The 25,737-nt window shown below is 34.3% G+C and overlaps 1 protein-coding gene and 1 long non-coding RNA gene across 2 annotated transcripts in view; one reads left to right on the forward strand and one right to left on the reverse strand.

The window, feature by feature from the left end:
- The window catches only part of ADGRB3 (adhesion G protein-coupled receptor B3), a 682,014-nt gene that overhangs the window by 435,350 nt on the left and 220,927 nt on the right, over positions 1–25,737 (reverse strand). The gene's annotated exons all lie outside the window — the stretch shown is intronic.
- Positions 1–25,737, forward strand: part of LOC142870964 (uncharacterized) — a 152,729-nt gene that overhangs the window by 50,129 nt on the left and 76,863 nt on the right. The window contains exon 2 of the long non-coding RNA XR_012919307.1: positions 9,784–9,897. This is a non-coding gene — a long non-coding RNA (uncharacterized LOC142870964). The remainder of the gene's footprint in view (positions 1–9,783; positions 9,898–25,737) is intronic.

Below are 25,737 nucleotides of genomic sequence, written 5' to 3' on the forward strand. Positions count from 1 at the left end.
ACAGCCTTTTATAAAGGTTAATTATAAGCAGTCATATGTACATTTCTCAGATTAATAACCTTTAATGTATTCTTTCATTCATAGGTTTCAGATAAAACTAGTATGAGTGCAAACCTCATCTACATTATTCAATAGAATTTGGTTAAGGGGGCCATTTAAATTTAAACTGTAGACACAGAAGCCATGCCACCATGCCCAAACAATAGTGTGGTCTCATTGGTCTCTCTTATATACCTTTACAGTTTTCTCTCTTTTTAATTTTAATTGTTTTTATTATATGCCAATCTAGTCTTTCTATACCTCAGAAGAGAGTATGTTTTTTCTCATTGCATTCTTTTAAATTATACATTTTTAAATATTTTTAGTTTTAAAAAATACCCCAAAAGACATAAAGATATTTTAAATATACCATTCTCCTCTATTGCTAGACATTTATGTTGCCTTCAAAAGTTTGCTACAAACCTTTCAAAAGAACATCCTCTAATTCCTCACTTTCCACTCACCCAATTAATGTCAGGTAATTTGACTTCAAGCCTCCTTCCCTGAATGAAACTGTTCTCTCGATGACATAAATGCCTCTTAGAAACTGTCATGCTCATCTTGACTCCTTCAGCATTTGAAACCTTCCTGCCCTCTCCCATCTTACAACCATTCTTGAAATGCTCAACTTCCTGGGCTTTCAAAGCTGAGAGAACTTTAATTTTCTTCTTCGTCCTGTCTACTTTTCTGTTTCTTTCATTGTCTTAGTGCCTCTGCATTCTCTAAATGTGAGTTTTCCCTAAGGTTCTGCCTTAACATTCTCCTCCTCAGAAACCCTACTCATTCCTACAGATTCAGGTATGGCTTTTAGGCAAAAAACTGTTCAGCCTCTCACCCTCATAGGCCAATCTACATCTTCCATACCACCTATACTAAGTGTCTCCTAGATATTTTGCTGGCAAACTTAGTGTTTATGAAAACAAGTTAATCACTTCCCTTGGGAGAACCACTCCTAGCTAAATATTTCAAATTTCTTTTAATAAATATGCAGTGTCCAAATATATATATGTGTGTATATGTGTATATATATATATATATACACACACACACTCATATATATGCATATATATAGTGAATACATAAATAAAGTAAAAATAAATTGGGCAGAAATAATGCAGAAAGCTATCTTAGTTTTAACAACACATCTTGATGGACCAGTTTAGTTACTTAAAGACAGGTGCTAGGACTTGATCTGAAAAGTCGAAGGCTATAAAATAAAGAGATTAACAGAGGGATAATTTAACATTTACTGAAGCTTCTAGGGAGAAAAGGTGAAGCTCACTGGGGACAATAGAGAAAAGAAGTGAGGTTAAGAAATCTGGAGAGAGGAATAAAGAGAGAGGTGTCTAAAAAATGGTGAGTTGAGACCAGAGAAGAAAACAAAAATTCCTCATGGAAGGAATTTCAAAAGCAATATTAATAACAATGATATTTAAGCATACATGTATATACTTTGCTGTGGTGAAATATAATCCCTCTCCATCCAGTCAACTTCTAGTAAAACTCTACTTAACTTGTGTTAGAGATATTTAAGGGAAGAGGATTAAAGAAAAGGAAGATTGGTTTCATGTTGAGGTTGACAAGGGAAGCAAAAAGGCAAAACAATGATTGATAATATAGCTGAAATACTTGGACAAGTGGACAGACAGAAATATATGCAACCCCTCCTCCCCTGAAAGAATTGCAGGGAATATTAGGGGATATTGAAGTTCTAGTTCTAAATAATGTGGAAGCTCAAGCCAAATGTTTGTTTAAAATTTATACTAAGGTAAAGATAGTCCTCAGACAGCTGGAGAATTTAGAAGCACCTTGAGGACAATACTAGGACTATAAATCAACATAGTGGTCTCTGGGTAGCTCATATTGGCAGTAGCAATTACACATGGTCCTTCACATGATTTTGTACCTTCTGAACCATATGAAAACACAGACATAATCTAGCAAGGAATCCAGAGTTGTTTACTCATTATCTATCATAGGGCTGAGCTTTTTATAAGGCCAGTGGCCAAATGGCCAAAGATGTGCCAGGGGCTTGTTTTACATGCCAAATCTACTCTATTTTACTTTATAGGTTTTTCTTTCTCCCCCACCTCAACTTTTGCAAGACTTATTGGCTCTGATTACTCAATTATAGCACAATTTTTCATCAAGAGGTAATTGGGAGAAGTAGTTAGATTTTGCTTCTCTGAAGGAAAAATATTTTCTTCCTTTGTGTTGTAGTTTTTCTAAAAACTATTTGATGTGACCTTCCCTGACCACAAAATACAAAGTACTTATACAGTCATTCTGTAAGGCTTCGGTCTCCAACCGCTGGGCTATGCACGTGTATCAGTCCGTGGTCTGTTAGAAACTAGGCCATACAGCAGGAGGCAAGCAAGGGAAGCTTCATCTGTATTTACAGCCGCTTCCCATTGCTCACATCACCACCTGTGCTCCGCCTCCTGACAGATCAGCTGCAGCATTAGAATCTGCATTATGGTAAGTTGTATAATTATTTCATTATATGTTACAAAATAATAATAATAGAAATAAAGTGCATAATAAATGCAATGAGCTTCAATCATCTTGAAACCATTCCCCTCTCCCTCCAAGTCTGTGGAAAGTTGTCTTCCATGAAACCAGTCCCTGGTGCCAAAAAGGCTGGAGACCGCTGCTCTAAGACCCAATTTTAATTCTCTGCAAAGAACTTACCAATATCTGTGTTTTGTTTTGTTTTTTTTAATTTTTTAAAATAAAGTATTGTATCTACTAACTCAATAATCTCTGAGCTTCGGAGGAGTAGGAATTTATTTATCTTGTTCATCATTGTCATGATACATTTTGTAAATAATTGAAAAATACTGGCCGGGCGCGGTGGCTCACTCCTGTAATCCTAGCCTAGCACTCTGGGAGGCCGAGGCAGGCGGATTGTTCAAGGTCAGATGTTCGAAACCAGCCTGAGCAAGAGTGAGACCCCATCTCTACTATAAATAGAAAGAAATTAATTGGCCAACTAATATATATAGAAAAAAATTAGCCGGGCATGGTAGCACATGCCTGTAGTTCAGCTACTTGGGAGGCTGAGGCAGTAGGATTGCTTGAGCCCAGGAGTTTGAGGTTGCTGTGAGTTAGGCTGACACCACTGCACTCACTCTAGCCTAGGCAACAGAGTGAGACTCTGTCTCAAAAAAAAAAAAAAAAAAAAAAAGAAAGAAAGAAAAATACTTTGGAAGGGACAGAGAGAGGAAAGAGAGAGGAGAAGAAGAGAAATTATTGTTTATGAACAATAATTATTGAATAATATCATAATTTTAATCTTACTGCTTTCTATGAGATTTTTTTCAGGTATATCTTCCAATGCACAAACATTGCCTTTACAAGATCCAAATTAGTGTTTAATTTACCTACTGAATTTTTAATTTTATGATTATATGTTTAATTTTCAGTAGGTCTGTTTTTCTAAATCTGCCTATGTTTCTTCTATGTTATTCTATTATTTATTTTTTCTTTATTATTATTTGTTCTTAAATTATTTCTTCTTCACAAAAAGTCACTTTAAACATTTCTCTCTTATAGTTTATTCCAGGTTTTCATTTTTATGATTTTTTCCCCTAGTTCTTGGTGTGTTCTTCGTGTTGCATCTGCTGATTCTCTTGCATGTTTTTTGTGTTCTCCTATCATGTATTTTGTTTCGATTAATTTTAATTCTATTGAAAGTTTATTTTACTCTCAGTATAAAATGTCCTTTCACAGCAGTAAATTTCTTGTCTTTAGGTTGCTGTTTCATAAAAAAATAAACCTATATCATATACCTGCATGTTTTATGCTAGTATTTGTTTTTTTCTTGAGTACCCTATCCCCTGCCCCCACCAAGGCTCCAAACAGAAGACAAGCTTCCTTCTCACTGTTTCCCAGGGACACTGAGTGAAATTTTTCTGGACCTCCTTTGACAGAGGCGGTAATTTATTGAGGCCTCAGGCTTTTCATAGTTAGATTGATTTTAGTTCTCCAAAGCTACACAGGCTGAGGGCACTCTCCTGTCCACACAACAGCACTGAGATCCCACATCATAGTCACGTAGAACTTAGAACTACCCAAACAGTTAAAAGCCCCCCAGCCCTTAATATTTTGTCTTTTTATTATTCCTGTTATATTTTTGGGGCACCTATACATGTCCCCTTCTTTTGAGATTGGATCATTTTTTCTGTTATTTCATTTTATTTAGCATTTCCACGAGTTTTTAACAGGTCTTGATCCATCCACATCAGCTCATTCTGCCATGTGCTGGAATTATTTCCATTGAAGTAGGCACTATATTTAGGTGTTATCTTCTGCATGAGTTAGGTCCCATTACTATTTCCATTTTAGATACGGAGATGATGAAGTTTCAGGAGGTTATGTTACTTGTCCATCATTGAACAGCTATAATAATACATGTTGGGTTTGGAATTCAAAAAATCACACTTAACAGATTCCCAAATCATGCTCTTCAATATAAGGCCATATAGTTAATAGGACCATTGAGAATCATTTCAACTTAACATTAATTTTACATCCTTGCACATTGCATGCTTTACTTCCATAAACTTGAATCCATGGTTTCATGGTGTTAATCATTGTGGATAGGCTCAAATATGATTAATATAGAATCAGGGAAATGTATGTTCAGGGTTTTTATAATCTCAGCTGTAGGTCACTTCCAACTGCTTTGTAGGTTTTATGTGATACTCTAGAGCAAGAAAAACATGCTAAATTAAGAGCTTCACAATGGGAATTGATATTAAGATATCCTGAAAAAGAATGTAACTCATAGTGTCATCAACATGAGGTTGGATATAATGGAAACACTTTAATGATGAGTAATGTACCATACTGCTACTTCCCTAATGTTTTCACCCTTGGCAACCAGATGCTATTTTAATTTTGCCACTACCAAAATTTCCTTTATTGAATACAAATAAGAAGGTGAATTTACATTTTCAATGAAGCATTTAAAAGTGTGAGTATTAGGCCGCATTAGATTCATTCTTCCCTGGAAGAGGCATGGGAAAAAAACTCAGAAATTTACATATTCATTCTATAAGTTACAGAGACTAAAATGGCATTAATGTTGGTGCCCTTTGCAGATCTTAAGCGCTTTTTTGACTCCAGTTTTAATCAAAGAATAGAATTCTTAAAACAGTACTCAATTCTTCTTAGTAAATGGCTGAGAAAGAACTGAACTCTACTACCAGACAAGCAGTCTGTTAATCACTCAAAAAGGTCACAACCGAATTATACAAAAACTTAATTTTTCTGTATAACAGTGCTCTATGTTTTTCTCAAACCCAGTGGTTTCATAGAACCAGCATTTCCCACTTCTCTAAAACACTAAATTGACGTCAAAAACAAGTCTCACCCCCAAAAATCCTTCCAGACAGTAAAAAATTGAAACAACCAACAAATGATGTTTGACATTTAAGACCAACCTTTGTGTAGCAAAAAAGTCATTTTCCAAAAAGTCAACTTTCAAACTTTCCCAGAAACAAATTTCAAATAAAGAGACATCACCAGCTAAAAAAGTAATTATTAAGCCTATTTTTTTTTTCAAACACCACTTACATTAGCTAATTTAAATGCCCCCATTAAGTAGAAATTCTCCAGCAGTTCTCAGGTCACTTTTGCAACACTGCTATTAGGTTTGATAACTCTACCAGCAAATTTTCTTTTTAATTGAGAAGACTCTCTCTCTCTTCTCTCTCTTTCTCTCAGGCTCCTTTAAAGACAGAAAGCAAAATATGCCGGTATTCAGAGTGTCACATTGAATTTAGTGACTGAGGCATTTAAATTAGGTTTGTGGTTTGCTATGTTGACCTCAGTCTTTGCCTTTTAAATTGCATACTGATTTTTCAAAAGGCTATCAGCATTCTTCAAGTAGGAGATTGTTTAAAAAGGGTGGTCAGGACCATTTAGGTCTCACTCTGAGGGAAACAGGTAAGCAATATCAACAAATACATAATAAAATTACCATCAAATGATCATATAAATTCAAACTCAGAGCCCACAGAAATGTGTGTCAATATTTTCTTCCTTTTGCTCTAAAGTGAGGACACCAATGTTTCTTTATCTCCTACTATACCACTAATCACTGGTGGAAGGATAGAATTTGTTGCTTCATTCATATTTCCATGAAATAATTTTTTCCCTCACTAATGTAGAGATGAGGAAGCAAAAGATAAAATAATGTCCAGTTACATTATGAATTAGAGAACTGAGATTCAAAATTATGTATGTCTATGTCCAAAGCCCATGTTTTTTGTCCTACAATACTAAAAGTGAATACAGAAAGGAAGATCTTATTGAAGTTAATAATATACTAAGATCTTATTGAAGTTAATAATTTCTTCCCTCATAATTCAAATTCATTATAAAAAATATAAGATGCTAGAAAAATATATATTATGTGCATATTAACTTCACTGTCAAGAGCATCTTATTAAAATTATCTTCTAAGGTGGGACTCTGTTTTGAGACAAGGCATATGTAGCAAGATGTTATGAGACTCTCTTCAGAACTTGTACCGGGGGTTACCTAATAGTGCAGAAGTTTCATTGTTGAAAATAATGTACTTAATCAAAATATCCAGTGTTTCCCAGGGATACAAAGGCAGGGTTTACCATGATAGTCATCCCAAAGTAAATACTGACAGGTTGTCATCCAAAAGAAGAAAAAGAGGCGGCCCCAGGACAAGCACTTACACAGTTAAGGGAGACTGAATTTTTCCTAGTTGTTTTTTCACTTAACAACCAGGCTTGCTAGCCAGCTGTCAGATACAGAGGACAGTGCACAGACTTCAGCAGGACTTAGATGAGATTATGAGAACTATAAATACAGAAGTAGATAAGTTTTTGCAGCCCAAGCAGGTGAGTGAGGATTTGGATCACTTTAAGATAAAAAGATTTAGAAGTAATAAAAATGATACACTCTATCAGCAATCAGGAAATCACAACAAGTAATTACTTTTGTGAAGTTTCTGACTTCACTTGGAGTTCAATTTCACTTTGAGTTTAATTTCTTAAGGGGAATATTCAGCAGACAGAACTATGGATGAAGAATGTCAATATGAGGATATAGCCTTATTGACTTTTTACTGTGATTGGATGAGGTCTACAAAGCAAATAAGGAATACAGGCTGATTTTGGAGAAGGTCCCTGTTTGTGGTTGGGAGAGAAAAGTGGAACTTTGAAGTAAAATGAAGATGAATAATTAAAGTAGACCGAAAAGAAGGAGAGTGTTTCACCAGGAAATTCTGGCTGAGACACTTTCCACAAGTAAAAGGAATCTTATTAGGTGTTCGGAAGGTTACTAGATTTGGCTATTAGGTAATTACTGGGGATCCTTAAATAGAAAATATTTTTCAAAAATATAAAAGAAAAAACAAGTTGATTAGAAACAGAAAACTGTTAGAATTGATCATTGATAGATAAAGTCAATAGATGTTTCTTTTTGAGAGTGACAGGAAAACTCTAACAAATCCAATAAAGAGATAAAAATCCATCTGGAAATTAAAAGGAAGTGGATAATTAAATAATATATCAATTTTAATATTAAAGTAGATATATAGTTTTTATAAAAATTTTATACTAAGATCTTATTGAAGTTAATAATTTTCAGAAAAGACAGCAATAATTCAAGAAACAGAGGAAATATTTCATTATACAATAAACAAAAAAGAAATAGAAATGTTAAAGCATTATGTGAAAATATGGACCAGATTTATGCACACTAGGGGACTGATGTTTAAGCTTTTAAGATCATTTCCTGATACATACAAAGTGTTATAGAAGTTGAAAAGCTACCTAATTTGTTTTATGAAATTAAGATAACACAGATAGCAAAATCTGACCAAGATGGTTAAAAATAAAATACATATATCAAAATAATTTATATGAAAATCCTAAGTAAAATGCTAGAATGAAATTAATAGTGCATAAGGAGGTAACTGTCTCACAGTTAAGCAGGTTCCATTCAAGGAATTAAAATATATACTAACATTGAGAAATCTTTGAAAAAAGTATAATTTCTATAAATCTGGAATGTATCAATTCTTCTTAATTAAAGTTATTTTTAAAATAGTAATTCTTAATATGATTAGAAATAATAGCAACAAAAATCTCAAATCAATAGTTCTATGTTTAGTGATGAGACTCTAGACACATTTTCAGAAGTAAAAAGTACAAATAAAGGATGCTCATTAAATCAATAATTATTTAACACAGGCTTGGAAGTAGATCTAATACAATTAGAATAAAAGCATTTATACAACAAACAATAATGGAAAAAGGAACAAATTGTCCTAGTTTTTAGACAGAAAGCCCAATTTTAAAACTTATAGAATTAATGAGTTTATTATATGTGAATATATGATAAAATACTCTAAAATAGCTCTGCTATATTGACAATAATACACCATAAACAATAATTTCTAAAAATTTACAAAAAACAAATGTAAAACAAGCAATGAATTTAACAACACATATGCACAAGCTATATGGAGCAAAATTACAAATTTTAATCGAAATCAGATGTTGCCTAGTGCTTCCCAATATTATCTTATTTACTCTTTATGGTTATCATACTGTATACATCTTATTTTCATTTGAAGCTAAAAAAGATGAATAAAGTCACCTAACGTCACACAGTTAAGTGGCAGAAAGAAGAGAAAAGGAATGAGAGCAAAAGAGGTGAAGAGAAAGTGGCAACTACATAGGCAAATATTCATAGATATGATCGATTTTTACTATGGAAGACTTTCTGTATACTACAAAAAGATTTCATTCATCAGAGACATCATAAATAAAATTTAAGGTTTAACAGCAAACCAGGAAAACTATCTGCAGTAAAGTTACATGAATACGCAATTAACAGACAAGGAAATAACCATAATTAATAAACATGTTCATTCCACAAAAAATCCAAATAACATAAACTACAATAACAATTATTTTTATTTATTATATTAGAAAAAGTTAAAAACATAATACTTTCAAGGAGTCATGAAATGAATACTCATTGAATGTTATTGGAATCTAAATTAAACCTTTGTAACGATTTGGCAGTTTTCATCAGAAACTTTAAAATTGCCAATATTCTTTAAACAAGTGTATTTCCTTCAATCTATCTGAGTAAAAATACTAGAAATATGCTCAAAGATGCATAATTAAATATATATCACAGGATCTCCTGTAATAGTAAACAATTAGAACCTAAGGAACAACTAGTTAATAATAAAATTAAAGCCACATTTGAAATCTATTTCCCCCAAAATTGTAATGGCAAAGAAAAATGCACCTGCTATGTTTGTAAGCACAGTAAAAACAAAAATAAAAACAAACAAAAACAAGCAAAAAACTATAAAATGAAAACGTAAAAAACAAACAAGCCCATAGCATTTATCTCTGTGAGTTTATAAGTAATTTTATGTGTCTTTACAACTCATTGTCTTTTGCACATTATCCACAATGATTATATATTATTCCCAAAAATCAGGAAGGGGGCATTTTAAAATATCAATGTTTGTAACAGTTCTGCTAAAATAAAGACAGGAAAACTAGATTTGTGTATTTAAGGAGAGAGTCGTGTCAAGAAAACAGAGGCAGTGGTCAAGTTTCTTACTGCTATAACTTTGTGAAAGGAAAGGAGAAAATTGGGACAATAGCTAGAGGGAAGGCTACAGTGTGAATATCTGGGAAACTTTTTAACCTAATTTGCAAAACTAATTTACAGTTTGAAGAAAAAGCACTGCTGTGAAGCCAGCAGACATGGGGATGATCACCATTTCCACTCAGTGCTGTGGAATGACAAGGCTGAAGATGGAGGTCATGGACCAGCCTGCAGCAGGTAAGCTCTGAAGTAGGACACAGGTAATTGTCTGCTTGACCAATCAAGCAGAAAGGGAAGCCTGCTAGAGTTGTCATTGCTATTGTGATTAAAATAGATCACAGCATACTTTGCTGCAAAATACATCTATTTTCAAGTAACTTTATAATTTTAATTCACAGTAAATGAAGTGTTTTTGCTCAATCCTGATAGACAGAAAATACAGAGATGTCTCATATAGTGAGAAACAATTAGCTTATTATTAATTATTCTTAATGCCAGAGGCTCAAAAAGAGGCTTTGTGAAGTTCATGTCAGCTGGAGAAAGAATAAGATTATCACTAACAAAGCAAACCTGAGAACTAATTAGGTGACCTTGGATGTGTATCCTAAAGATTATTTTTCATCTTTAGGAATAGAGCTCTAATAAACTACAACATGGTTTTGGAACTACTATTTGGGGTTATTAATACAGATATAATATTTAGATGTTAAAGATGCTATGCATTGGCCAAATAATATAAGATATAGAAGATAGCTCCAACAACCTAAATATACATTTTCTTCATCTTGATTTTGATCAGTATGAGCCAAAGTTGGCAGTCCACACACAGTGGTCATGCTCATATTTATAAATGAAGTAAAATTCAATCCCATGTAACACAGTCAATTTTATAAACATGCTCAACTTTAAATTAAGAAGGAAGAAAGACTGACATTGTTGATAGTCCTACCAGCACTAAAGTCATTAAAATCATAATGGAACTTCATTAGGTTGGGTGTTTGGGAAAATGATGTTTTTGGAAAATAATTTTAGTATCTGATAGAAGATCATGAGAGAGATATGAGAGCAGAAAGTCAAGCCCAGGGGTTCCTAGATGTGCATGGTTAGAAGCATGCCTGTGGAAGCACCCTAAATGTCTACCAATAAACAATTATATAGATTAGGATAGAGTAAAATACAGAATTTTCCCATGGATTAAAGAATGAGGTAGATTAATGAGTACTGACCAAAAAGGATCTCCAATCTGCATTGTCAAGTGAATAGTATCAGATAACTATTAATAGCACTGATTCCATATATTCAGACCTTCACTAAAACATGTGTGTATGTGTGTTTATGTGCACATGTAGAAATGTCTCCAAAGAATCACACCAACTTTTAACATTGGCTTCCTCTTTGTACCAAAGTTGGATGAGGAAAATTGCAAAGTTTATAGTCAATATACAGTCATGTGCAACATAATGATGTTAAGGTCAATGACAGACCACATATATGACTGTGGTCCCATAAGATAATAATGTGGCTGAAAAGTTTGTGTTCCCAAGTGACATTGTAGGCATCCTAACATCGTAGTACAGTGTATTACCTTTTCTATGTTTAGATGCACATGTACTTACCTTTCTGTTACAATTCAGTAGTATTCACTATGGTAACATGCTGTACAAGTTTGTAGCCCAGGAGCAATAGGCTATACCATGTAAGCTGAGTGTCTAGTAGCATATTCCATCTAGGTCTGTGTAAGTACACTCTGTGGAGGGACATCAGGAAGATGACCAGAGACTCCAGCTGCCACAGCGTCACAGTAAGAAGGAAAATTTTAGATGAAAGAAACAAAAAAAAAAAAAAAAAAAAACAAACATAGATCAGGTGTGATTCTGAGGGAAGGGTGTCAGAATCTACAAGAGACTCCACGGGAAGAAGTTGTGAAGCAGAACAAGAAGGAACAAAATATCAGCAGAGATCAACCCCCTAGAGGCTTAGAGTCCAGTGAAAAGGGTAGGTGGAGTGATTTGCTTCTGTCTCCCTTGCATTTCTTACAGTCAGTGGGTTTCAGAGCTACTGAAGAGATTTTCTACACACATAAGCCCCCAAACTGCTGCCACCAGTGATCTGAGAGCTCCTTGTAGATTAAGCATCAGACTCCCAGCCCCCTGGGCCACTTCCTGTCACCACAGACTCAAGCCAGGACTGCATGTGCCATATTGCTTCCCTAACCACAGTGAGCCTTTATCCTCCTCAGGGGATTATAATTCCTCAGGTTTCATCTTACTCATTCCTACACAAACATTTCCCTTTGTCCCAGACTACGGGAGCCAAAGAGGTCCAGTGGGTCCTTGGGGATCCGAGAGACTCCCAGAGCCTGGAAATTCTGGGCAGGCTGCCTTCTTCCCCTTCCCCTCCCCCAATATACCCAGTGGAAAAGAATCACCATTCAATAAATGGTGCTGGGAAAATTGGATAGCCACATGCAGAAGAAAGAAACAGAATCCATAACTCTCACTAATCACAAAAATTAATTCAAGATGGATAAATGACTTAAATGTAAGACATGAAACTATAAGAATTATAGAACAAAACTTTGGAAAACTCTTATAGATATCGACCTGGCAAAGAATTTATGAAGAAGATCCCAATGGTAATCACAGTACCAAGAAAAATAAATAAATGGGACTTGATTAAATTTAAAAAGCTTCTGTACAGCCAGGGAAATAATCAACAGAGCACACAGACAACCTACAGAATGGTAGAAAATATTCACAAGCTACACAACTGATAAAGGACAAATAATCAGAAACTAAAAAGAATTCAAATCAACAAGAGAAATCAAACAACCCCATTAAAAATTGAGCAAAAGACATGAACAGAGGCTTCTCAAATGAAGGTAGACAAATGGACAATAAACATGAAAAAATGCTCAATCATCAGGGAAATGCAAATTAAAGCCACAGTGATATCACCTTACCCCTGTCAGAATGGCTTTTATTAAAAAGTCCAAAAACCATAATTGCTAGTGTGGACACAGAGAGAAAGAAATGTTTATACACTGTTGGTGGGACTGCAAATTAGTACAATCTCTATGGAAAACAGTATGGCGATTCTTCTAAGAACTAAATGTTGACCTACCATTTGATCCAGCAATCCTACTACTGGGTATCTATCTACCCAAAGGAAAAGAAGCCATTTTATCAAAAAGACAACTATGCTCAAATGTTTATTGTAGCACAATTCACAATTGAAAAGATGTAGAATCAACCCAAATGTCTATCAATTCATGAGTGTATTAACAAAATGTGGTATATATATATATACACACACACCATGGAATACTACTTAACCACAAAGAGGGATGACTTAATGCCTTTTACTACATTTTAGATGGAACTGGAGACCATTCTCCTAAGTGAAGTATTGCAAGAATGGAACAACAAACACCACCTGTATTCACTACTAAATTGGAACTAACTGATGAGCACATATGTGCATACAGGGAAGTAAAACTCAATGTAAATCAAAGCAGGGCAGAGGGGCGAGGAGAGGATGGGTGAAAACCTACCTCACAGGTACAATGAACACTATCTGGGTGATGGGCACACTTTTAACCGTGACTCAAGCATTACAAAAGCAATCCATATAACTGAAAATGTGTATCCCTCTAACACTTCGAAATATTAAAAAAAAAAACTAAAGAAAAATGCAATTATTATGGTAACTGCCCCAAAAGAATATATGATATTCATTGCTACATCTGCTAAGTCTGGCACAATAAATTTTGTTGAAAAAATTAATGTTTTAAATAGGATATTTTCCATAGATCTAATATATATATATATATATATATGTCTTAAATAATTATATTAATAAAAGAAACTAACAAAGAAAAAATAAAAATACATTCTATGACAGCAGTCACAAACCTTTTTGGCATCAGGGACCATTTTCATCAAAGGCAATTTTTCCACAGACCAGGGGCAGGGTGGGGGATGGTTTGGGGTTGATTCAAGCACATTACATTTATTGTGCACTTCATTTCCAATATTATTACATTGTAATATATAATAAAATAATATACAACTCACCATAGGTTGGGACCCCTGCCTATGATGTTTGCACAGCTACAAAATCACCTAATGACAAATTTCTCAAAATATGTCCCTGTTGTTAAGTGAAGCATTACTTACACTTAGTCTTATACATTTTGGGGTGTTTATAATCAATATCTATTAGCTAAAGTAATAAAAATTTAAAAATAGGCACTGAATATTTTTTTAAGTCTATGGATTTACCAAAGAAAAGAATCAGTCAAGGCCAAGAAGACTCAGAAATATCCTCAACCCTATACGTTTAAATATAAATTTAATAGATAATTACATATTTTAAAGGCAATTTTAAACCAGACGTGGCTCTGGACTTGTTAGCACATACAGGGAACTTATCATTTAAAAGATGAACATGAGGCAATTGTGACTGAGGAGATAGATTTTTACGGTAGGAGACTACAGTGTAAACCCACTGATCATTCCCACAACACTGCCCTGAAGTACTGGTCCCACTGAATCCCATATGTCACTTCCATAGGCATGGTTATTTGCAGTAATCTGCTTCTAAAAAGGTATTTGCTTTTACAGAGACATGCTCACACAATTCTTATTAACTATTATTTTAAAATGAATATTTTCATGAATATTTTCATCATTTTTTCCCCTTAATGTTAGTAATGAGAAAGCTTCATGTGTGGTTGTTCCTGTGCCTGCAGTGAGGCACAGGAGCAGGCCCTGCCCATGGGTGAGATGTGCTTTCTTAGAGATCACCTGTGATATGGAAATTCTAAACTAGAAACCTGATGTTTTCATAAAAGAAGTGATACTTCAGTAATGCCTGCCAGTAAGGTCCTGCCACTTAACTTTTGCCCATTCTATTCCCTTCCTTTTTCCTATATTTTAGAATAAATAGCTTGTAACAGTGATTCTAAGACTTTAGTTTGTATAGGAAATACCTAATGAACTTTAAAAATATATAGTGGGGCCTAATTCAGATCTGCTGAATCAGTCTATATTAGAGGGCCTCAGGAATATGCATTTTTAACAAGCACCAGGTGATTCTGCAGCATTTCTCTACTTCTCAGCAGTCACTTCTCCTCAAAAGCATGTATCAACCATCGCAAACTGTTCACAAGAGAATTTGGTTTGGCTTGTAGCAAGTCTTAATGATCATGAAATTCAACACGAAATCTGTATTTCTGGCTTCTATTTAAATAATTGAATCTAGCAATACAGGCCATCCTTCTTGTATTATAAAAATAAAATAAAATAACTCTTTAGACTAAAATATATAATCTCCTATTCACACAGTCTCCACCAATCCCTGAATACATATCCTACCAGTTTTATTACTTAATTTTGCCTGTTAGCAACTCTAGGCTTTGGAATTTGTCATACCTGCCCAAAATATGGTATTTTTCCTCATGACTCAAATCTAATGTCTGACTTTCAGACTGAACTTGGGTAGAGAACTCTTTGTATATGCCACTATGTGCTAAATGCTCTAAGTAAGTTATTTACTTTGATTCATCAAAAATTCACTGAAAGTTTACCAATATTTCATCAGGTTGCATAAATAAGAGGGATTTAGTTGCTGCTCTCAAGGCGTTATAAGTGTTACAGGTATTATAAACATTATAAGCAGTATTACTTTATGGAGTTCTAAATAGCAGTAATTCAATTATAGGCATTAAGTAGAATTCTTTATTTAAAAATTCCTAGTAGAATAATGGGTTGTTAGCTCTAGGTCTATCTGATCTCTGGAAAAATAAACATATCCCGAGAAAAAATAAATATGTGTTGGCTAGGTTATAATGTTTTGGAAATATCGTTATTACATTCGTAATCTGGCTCCATTCATTAAGAAATATGTGGTTAGGGGGATCACTTGAGCCCAAGAGTAAAAGACCAGCCTGGGCAATATAGTGAGGCCCCATCTTTACCCACTCCCCCAAAAAAAGAAAAGAAAGAAAGAAAAGAAAAGAAAGAAAGAAAGATGTGACAGGGACTTTCATGGTGGCTTTTCATTAAAAGATCATTTTGGATTATTTTTAACTAATAAGAGATTTAGAGATACAACAATTTGTAATCTTTTTATTATTTTTATACCCTGAAATATTTAGTTTTGGGCTGTCATTGACCATTACTTACAAAGTTGCACCTTGCCTCCCTAAATAACTTATCTTCTTTTCACAAAAAAAAATTCTTTTATGATTTGATCACTGTGATTGCTGCTAGTAAGCTCAAGTTAGATGTGGGAAGTATGGGTCAGCTAATTTTTTAAATTTTTATCCTAGATTAAATTATATGTCCTAGATTTCTAGAGAGTCCCATTTTAAATATTATAGATCCATAAATATATTCATCCTCATCAAAACACATCGATTGATATTTGTTTCTATATTCCATTTTCATAGTCTTTTTACAAAAAACAGGGAAGTTGCAATGAGGTAAAATCTGATATTAATCAATTAAAAATTATGTCAAAATTATATAATGGGAGGTCAGAGAGACTTCTAATCACATCATCTAGCCCTTTCTCCTTCATTCTACTCAATACACAGAGTTTAAATTGACAGTGCTGGTGCTAAGATCATTAGGTAGGGCATTTTTTAGTTTATCATACAAATGGAAAAAGACTTTTATGTTTATATTTGGTTAAATTCATTTCTATTTTTTATTTTTAGAGCAAGTAATATTGTTAGATTGTTCAAAGACCTTAGTTTGAAAAGACTGTTGGTTTTTTCATGACCTCTTCCAGGATTATACAACCAACTATACTTACTAATCATAATTTGGATGTTGAAATCTGAACTAACTGTATCGTATCTGCTGAGGTTTTCTTTAAATCTTCTTATTCTACATTTATACAAGGGCATTTTTCAATGTTTCTGGCATAACATTGGGGAGGACAGTAGTCAATATTTTTTGATTAGTGATTCGTAATGAAAAAGCAACATCACCAGTCTACTTAAGTGATGACATGCTGTTTCTTGCTTACTGAAAGATAAATTAAAATCATTTGGCATTGCCATATGTTTACAATCATTTTCTAAGCAGCAAAAAACATTACTACAGATGATTTAATTTATTGTCCCAAAAAGGTTTCAGGGACAAAGTCTCTATTGTTAGTACAAGTTTTGGTATGATAATAAAGAGAATCAATCTTCAGGGAATAAAATAGCTGGATATGTAGAGCTGTATCTACCATTTTGAATCAGAGGCAGCAGTATGAATAATACCTAATTATTCATATATTGGTTTCAGAATATAGATAAAAAGTATGGTACAAAAGTGTGGATTCTATATACACCAAGAAGATATTATTAAAAACTGAAAGCCACTAGTGATAACAAATTTGTCTTGAGTCATCTATACTCTCAGTCAATTCTGTTTTATGATAGTTCTTAATGTAATTTTGTAAGTTGAGAATAAGATGTTTCCTACAGCTAAGAAACTCACATTAAATATTTTCAATGTTACCACTTCTCATATTTTAAAATGTAAAACATTTTTAAAACAATATTAAACATTTTTGAATATTGTGTTATAGCAGGAGACTAAGAAACAGGGCTGAGACCAGATGCAGGGGCTTGAAGATTGGGGATAAGTGTTAAAGTAAATAACCCTTAAACAAAAGAGGCTGATAACTACAGGCAAGAACAGGCCTCCACTGGCTTGTCAACTATCTGTGACACCTTACACGAACTTGGCTAATTACAATATCATTTACATTATGGTTTTAAAATTTTTCCACCCTTGAAATCAGCATGACAATTCCAAAATAGCCACATAATGTATGAAAATGTGAGGGAACCTAATTCTAGGAATTACTACCCAAATTCTTAGTAAAAGTCAGCTTCTTGGCCTTGAATATTCCTCCCTTCAATGAGTAAGACTACAAAAGATCTAAGACCATTTCCTCTCAGTACAGCTGTTCTTTACAAGTCTGCCCACTCTTTTTCCTGAGAGTGTACTTTCACTTCCAATAAAGCTTTGCTTGCTTGACTTATGAGGTGCATTCTAAAATTATTTTCCTTATGAACACCAAGAACTTGGAAAAACTTCTACTCAGATGTCAGTATCACTTACGTACATATTTGCATAATTTTTTCTGCTTTTCTGTTTACGATTATTTTATAAGAATTTTCCATTATATTATCATATATATAATTATTTTAGGGACTTCTTATTTTGTATTTTAATGTAGGAATTTGTTTCTATATTGTTTGACATTTAAGTTGTTAATATTACACACAAAAGAGTATTACAAGTAATGATGAAAAGAATATTTTACTTTTTATACTTTGTATAAGATAGCTCCCAATGACCTCTGCTTCCTGACTTTCACACATTGTGTAATCCCTGGGACTTCTTTGCCTGGGTTTAGTGACTCAATTCTATCAAAAGAGAATGGCAGAGATGATGATATGTTACTTCCAAGACTGAGTTATAAAAAGATAGTGGATTCTTCTGTCTTTAGTTTTCTCTTGGTTTACCTGCCCTAGAGGAAGCCAGCTACCATCTTGTGAGACACTGTGGAGCAGTCCATGTGAAAAAAAAAAAAAAACAAGATCTGAAATAATCATGAGTGAATCTGGAAGCAGGAAACATCTTCCATCAACACCCCCAACTGAGTCTTCATATGAGACCAACCTTCATATGAGGTTGTTACTTGCAACCTCCTGGGAGACCTTTAACCAGAGGCACCAAGCTAAGCTAGCAACCATATTTCTGACCCATAGGAACCATGAGGTAATAAATGTTTGTTATTTTATACCACTAAATTTGAGGTAACGTATTATCCAGAAATGAATAACTAATACAAACATGAGCATCAGAAGTAAGGCTTGTGGTAAAAAACAGTAATTCCATGACTATGGGACTACTACAGCATGCTTTATTTTCCAGGAAGTGAATTCCCTGGTTAGAAGTGATGCTCTTGGAATAGCATTATAAGGCATTCTATAAATATAAAGATGACAGTTTTGGCAGATGCATTGTAGGGAAAGAAGGCAAATCCATATCCTGAGAACCTATTTTAATAAGAAAAAGTGTTGCTCCTTTCATGATGTAAATATTCAATTGGTTGGTGCTCTGGGGAAATAGTGCTATACCATGGGCTCTGTGTTGATCCCTTTTGCTGAGAAATGGGGCACTCAGCACTAAATGTATATAGATTGCTGTCAGTAAGTCCATGTTTCTGAGCCTATATATAACCTCCAACCTTGTCACCATGACAACTTTGTTCATTAACTCATTGGGCAATGACAGGGATGGCTGGGAAAGGACACTGACTAAAATCCACAAATGAGCCATTCTATCTACTTGTTTAGTAAAGTCTTCCTCTTCTGTAAGCATCCCTCTTCGGTGAGCATTCACATGAGACATGAACTACCTGCCTATTTGGAGAAGTCTATGCACATGCCCATTTTCCCAAGACCTCCTTGTGACTAATTTCCTAGTCATTTCCTTCTAAGTCTCTGAAAATCTAGCCACACATTTAGCCATAGCCTATGAATCTCTGTAGATATGTACTTCTGGTTATACAGCAATAGGTAACAAATCCATGTAAAAACAGTCTCAGAAATTAGATAATGGGGTGAACGTAAATGGTCATTTTTATGAATTTAAGTTATGTTTTCAGGCTGCTATAACATTTATTTCACTGCCACTAAATTATATGAGTAAGTATATTTATTTGACTGCCATCTTATCATTATTATATTTCTAAATTTTGTAATTTTACACACATACACACACACAGAGTCAATACATTTAACTAATATGTACTGAGAACCTACTGTGTGCAAAGCATTGCATTTAATGTTTTATTTAAAACTTTTCTTTCATTACCTTCAAGGCAAAATGTCAATGCTTATTTTTGGTTATTGTTTACCCTTATGTATATTATTCATATCTTTTTCTTAGTCATGTATTTAACTCTTGATTTTAAAATATAAATTCATTGAAGTTATTTATATATTTTTAAACTTTTAGTGGTGTTATCTAGTACTTCCCATTGTTTAAGCAGAGGTTTAAAATATTTATATTTTAATCTTTTATAATTTTTTTCTTTCTAACACTTTAAAGCTTAGAATAATACTCTGCTGAGACATGATATTTAGCTCTATTATGGCAATATTTAATTCTTTAATATTTAATGTTTTAGTCCATTTTGTCCACAGTTTGGTATACGGAGATGATAGCAATTATTTAAGAAATGGCAGAGCATTTGTGTAAGAAATATTTCTATCTCTCATAATTTTTTTAAAAAGGCTTTTAATAATAATTTGTAGGAAGTTGTCAACTATTTTTTAAATAAAATTTTAAATTTTAGATTAGTCTTAGATTTACAGAAAACTTGGGAAAATCACACAAGGAGTTCCCACATACCCCACCCTACTTCATTCTAATGTTAACATCTTAGAAGATTATTATGCTGCATTTGTCACAACTAATGAACCAATATTGATATTATTATTGACTAAATCCATACATTTTCAGATTTCCTTAGATTTTCCCTGATGTCTTTTCCTGTTCTAGTATCCCAGTAAAGATACCAGATGAGGTTTAGCATTAATGTCTCCTAAGGCTCCTCTTGGCTGTGACAGTTTCTAAGATTTTCTTTAATTTTGATAACGTTAATAATTTTGAGGCTTACTAGCCAGATATTCCCTCAATTGGAGTTTGCCTGATAGTTTTCTTATGATTTGACTCAGGTTGTGGGTTTTGGAGAGGAAGATTACAGAGGTAAAGTACCATACCCATCACATCACACCAAGGGTACATGCCATGAACATGACTTATCACTGTTGATGCTGACTTTGATCACTTGTCTGAGGCAGCCTTTGACTGGTTTGCCTACTGTATTCTTGTTTCCCTTTTCTATACTATACTCTTTGGAAGAAAGTCACCATGTGAAGCCAGCTACCATGTTTTGAGGCACTGTGGAGAGGCCCTTGTGACAAGATATGCAAATAACTACATGAGAGAGCTTGGAAAGAGAAACCCTCTCCACCTACCACCACCACATTTAAAGGGTAAAGAGTCATGTTTCACCTCTATTATTCTGTGAATAGCTCCAGAAATAACTTTTCTCTCAAAGCAAACACTCTAGAGTTTTCCTACAATGTTGTAATGGTTAACTTTTGTGTCAACTTCACTGGATTAAGGGATACTCAAAAGGTTGGTAAAACATCATTTTCAGGTGTGTATGTGTGAGAGAATTTCCAGAAGAGACTAGTACTTAAATCAGTAGACAGAGTAAAGAGTATCTCCCCTCACCAATGTGGGTGGGCATCCTACAATCCATTGAGGGTTCAACTGGAACAAAAGGGCAGAGGAAAGGCAAATTTGCTCTATTTTCTGGATGTGGGACATCCAACTTCTCCTGCATTTGGATATCAGAACTTCAGGTTCTCAGGCTTTCCAACTCCCAGACTTAAACCCATGGCCCCACAAATTCTCAGACCTTGGGACTCAGTCTGAGTTACACTCTTGGCTTTCCTAATTCCTCTGCTTGCAGATGGCATATCCTGAGACTTTCTGGCTCTCATAACTGTGTGAGATAATTCCCATAATAAATCCCTGATTATAGATCTCTCTCTCTCCATCCTATTGTTTCTCTGGAGAATCCTGACTAATACAGACACATTTCAATGAATTTATTGTATTAGACAAATTAAATCTCAAGTGGTGTTTCATAATAAAATTATCTTATTCCCCTCTCCTTTCTTCAATCTTTTCCCAGTGTCTAGCCATGCTCTCACCAGCTACATGTACACCGATTGAAAACAATTATTTGGCTTATTTCTAAGTGTGTCTTAGCATGGGTAAAGCAGGGCTGAGATTACAGTCTAAGATTGATCTTGTAACTGCTAGCTAGAGTTGCTACCTGGAGGGGGTAGCCAAGATATAGCCAGTGGACCCAGAGATTTACTGATTTTCAGATACTATGGGAATTAGTTTGGTTTGTCTGTTGAAAATTATAGGCTCTGATTCTATAAATCATGTGTTAGAAATCATCTTCTCTGGGAAGAGTGTTATTAGGGTTGGCAACAGAACCAAGGTTCCTAGCCCAGCAGACAGGCATTTTTATCTTTGATGATCAGAATGCAAAATCAGGATGATTTTGCATATGACTTTTCTTCAAAATTCTTAATGAAACATCAGATATTCAACCTTCATCTCTACTATCATTTTTCTTATTGATTCTTTCCTATCCCCATACACTTTCTGCTTCCCAAGCAAGAAACAGGTTTGTATCAGTCAAACTGATATATTTATGAGATTTTTACCTTTGCAAGTATGCTTATTTATAGGAGGAAGACTATAGTTTGGAGAAGTTATAGTCAATTAAAAAGAGAAAAACTGGTTTTTGGTTAAAGCAGCATTCTCCTCAGGATTTTCTACTTATTCTTTAACTGTAAAATAGCCACTTCTACAGATTTGAAAATCTCTGACTAAGGACTGGAGTTCATATGGATTTTCCATCTGGTATTCCTTCTACATGGTATGTACCAGGGCATAAAGGACATTCAGAAATTATTATACACTTTACAGTTTTAAAAATATTTTTTAAAAAACCTTTTGTGATTATTACTATTAAATTAACAAGTCCTAGGATAAGCATAACTTTGAAGTATTATTTGTACCTGAATCCTTATTGTTCTATGGTTCATTATTAAGTGTATATGTTCCTCTGAAAGGAAGCTACCAGTTTCACTAATCCAAAAGACCTCTACAGGGAGAACTACAAAACACTGAGGAAGGAAATAGCAGAGGATGTAAACAGGTGGAAAACCATACCATGCTCATGTGTCAGCAGAATCAACATTGTTAAAATGTCTATTACCAAAACTGATCCACATATGCAATCAAATCCTTATTAAAATACCAGCATCATATCAGATCTAGAAAAAATAATTCTATACTTTGTACGGAACCAGAGAAGACCCCATATAGCAAAAGCAATCTTAAGCAAAAGGAACAAATTGGGAGGCATCAATTTACCAGACTTCAAGCTATACTACAAGGCTATGGCAACTAAAACATGGTGGTACTGGTGCAAGAAAAGAGACAAATGAAAATGGAACAGAACTAAGAGCCTAGATGTAAAACCATCCTCATATAGCCATCCAATCTTTGACAAAGCAGATAAAAACATACACTGGGTAAAAGAATCCTTATTCAATAAATAGTGCTGAGAAAATTGGATAGCCATATGTAGAAGACTGAATCAGTACCTGCACCTCTCACCTCTCACAAAAATCAACTTATGGTGGATAACAGACTTAAACCTAAGACATGAAACTATAAGAATTCTAGAAGAAAATGTTGGAAAAACTCTTATAGCCATTGGCCTAGGGAAAGAATTTCTTATGAAGACCCTAAAGGCAATCTCAGCAACAACACAAATAAATAAATGGGACTTGATCAAATTGAAAAGCTTCTGCACAGCTAAAGAAACTATCACGAAAGCAAACAGAAAATCTACAGAATGGGACAAAATCTTTTCATGCTACACATTTGATAAAGGGCTGATAACTAGAATCTATACAGAACTAAGAAAAATCAGCAAGAAAAATCAAACAACCACATCAAAAAGTGGGCAAAGAACATGAACAGCAACTTGCAAAAGAAGACAGGTGAATGGTCAATAAAACTATGAAAAAATGCTCAATATCTCTAACCATCAGGGAAATGCAAATCAAAACCACAATGGGATATTACTTAACTCCAGTGAGAATGCCTTTTATCAAAAAGTCCTAAAACAAAAAATGTTGGCATGGATACAGAGATAGGAACTCTCATACACTGCTGTTAGAACTGCATACTAGTACAACCTCTGTGGAAAGTAATATGGAGATACCTCAAAGAGCTACAGGTAGAACTACCATTTGATCTAGCAACCATATTATTAGGTACCTACCCAATGGAAATAAAGACATTATATAAAAAAAGACACCTGCACTAGAATGTTTATAGCAGCACAATTCACAATTGTAAAAATGTGGAAATAACCCAAGTGCCCATCAATACATGAGTGGATTAATAAATGTGGTATATGTATACCATGGAGTTCCATTCAGACACAAAAAACAATGATTATCTAGCACCTCTTGTATTATCCTGGATAGAGCTGGAGCCCATTCTATTAAGTATCATAATAATGGAAAAACAAGCACTACATGTACTCACCATCAAATTGGTATTAACTAATCAACATCTATGTGAACATTTAGTAGTAGCATTCATTGGGTGTCAGGCAGGTGGGAGGGGGAAGGAAGGGATGGTTATATTCACACCTAATGGGTGTGGTGCACACCGTCTGGGGGATGGACATGCTTGAAGGTCTGACTCTGGTGGGGCAAAGGCAATATATGTAACCTAAACATTTGTACCCCTGTAATATGCTGAAATAAAAATCAATCAATGAACAAAAGGCTGTGCTAACTTTGTTTCTGGCTCGTGTCCTTATATCATAATTTTAAGTTCCCCATATGAAATTGTTATCTACAAAAATAAATATCACAGTTGTTTGCTTTGCCTCTTGTCCTCTGCTCCATATTTTTAACAAAAAATCATCATAAATTTTGTTTAAATAATATAATTTTTTCTTCAAGAATACACACATTTATGACCATTCAGGAGAAAAATTACACCATTTGAACTTCCTGGCCCCAGCCCTCAGCATTCAGATTTTATTGATCTGGAATGGGTCTTGATATTTTGTATTTTGAACAAGTGATTTGGTGATTTTACTCATCAGGAAACATTGGGAAACATTAATCTGAATATTGGCACACTGTAAAGACCTTACCAATACCAAGTTTCAAGACTATAAGACTTCACATTTATATACTCATGTTTCAAAATATGAAATATTTTCATGTAAGAGAGGTTCAGTTTATTCTCCTTTAATTAGAGTATATGAGAAATATTGTTTCCCTCCCACAGAGCAAAAGGCAGGCCTACTGAGTAGTGCGCAGATAGATTTGTTCAGTTCTACCTTCTTGGTGCATGACTAGAATGCTGGACCCAGAAAGATGTCCTCTTAAGCATCACAAAAATTTGTAACATCCTGGATACTAACACATTTCTTAAGACTTGCAAAAATAAAACAAAGAAAGAATGTAAGTGCAAAAGACATTATATTTTAAGTCAGTATGACTTGTTTCGAAGACTCCAATAGGAAGTGCAGTCTGTGCATTAAATTAAAAAAAAAAATCAGTCTCACCAAATTTAGCAGCTCATAAAGCCAATGGAACATTCAACTATTGAGAGAAGTGCCAAAGAAAAGTTAAGTCTGGGAAGAATTATTACACAATGAATGGGATTTGTTTCAGAAATGGATGCCTTCTGGAATTTTGTTTCCTGTGTTTGAAAAAGATGTCTAATACCACTTTAATGTTTTTTTCCACTAACTCCCTTGACCTATGAGATCTTGATTAACTCCCTTGACCTATGAGATCTTGATTTTTTTTTTTTTTTTTTTGAGACAGAGTCTTACTTTGTTGCCCAGGCTAGAGTGAGTGCTGTGGCGTCAGCCTGGCTCACAGCAACCTCAATCTCTGGGGCTCAGCGATCCTAATGCCTCAGCCTCCCGAGTAGCTGGGACTACAGGCATGCGCCACCATGCCCGGCTAATTTTTTGTATATATATTTTTAGTTGGTCAATTAATTTATTTCTATTTTTGGTAGAGACAGGGTCTCGCTCAGGCTGGTTTCGAACTCCTGACCTTGAGCAATCCGCCCGCCTCGGCCTCTCAAAGTGCTAGGATTACAGGCGTGAGCCACCACGCCCGGCCCCATGAGATCTTGATTTTTGATAAAAGCAGATTTTTTTTCAATTATGGTGCTATTCAATAACTTGAAGCATGTAGTTAGCTAAGGAGTACCAAATGATAATAGGATCCTGTCTTATTATACATACTGAACACTGAAATAAAAAATATGTTAATTCACATAGCAAGTAGATTAATAGTTATTTGAAGTAACAAATTAAGCTTGTATCTTAACTCTTATGATTTGAAGT

This window comes from Microcebus murinus, chromosome 5, assembly GCF_040939455.1.
Source record: "Microcebus murinus isolate Inina chromosome 5, M.murinus_Inina_mat1.0, whole genome shotgun sequence".
NCBI classification, from domain to species: Eukaryota; Metazoa; Chordata; class Mammalia; order Primates; family Cheirogaleidae; genus Microcebus; species Microcebus murinus.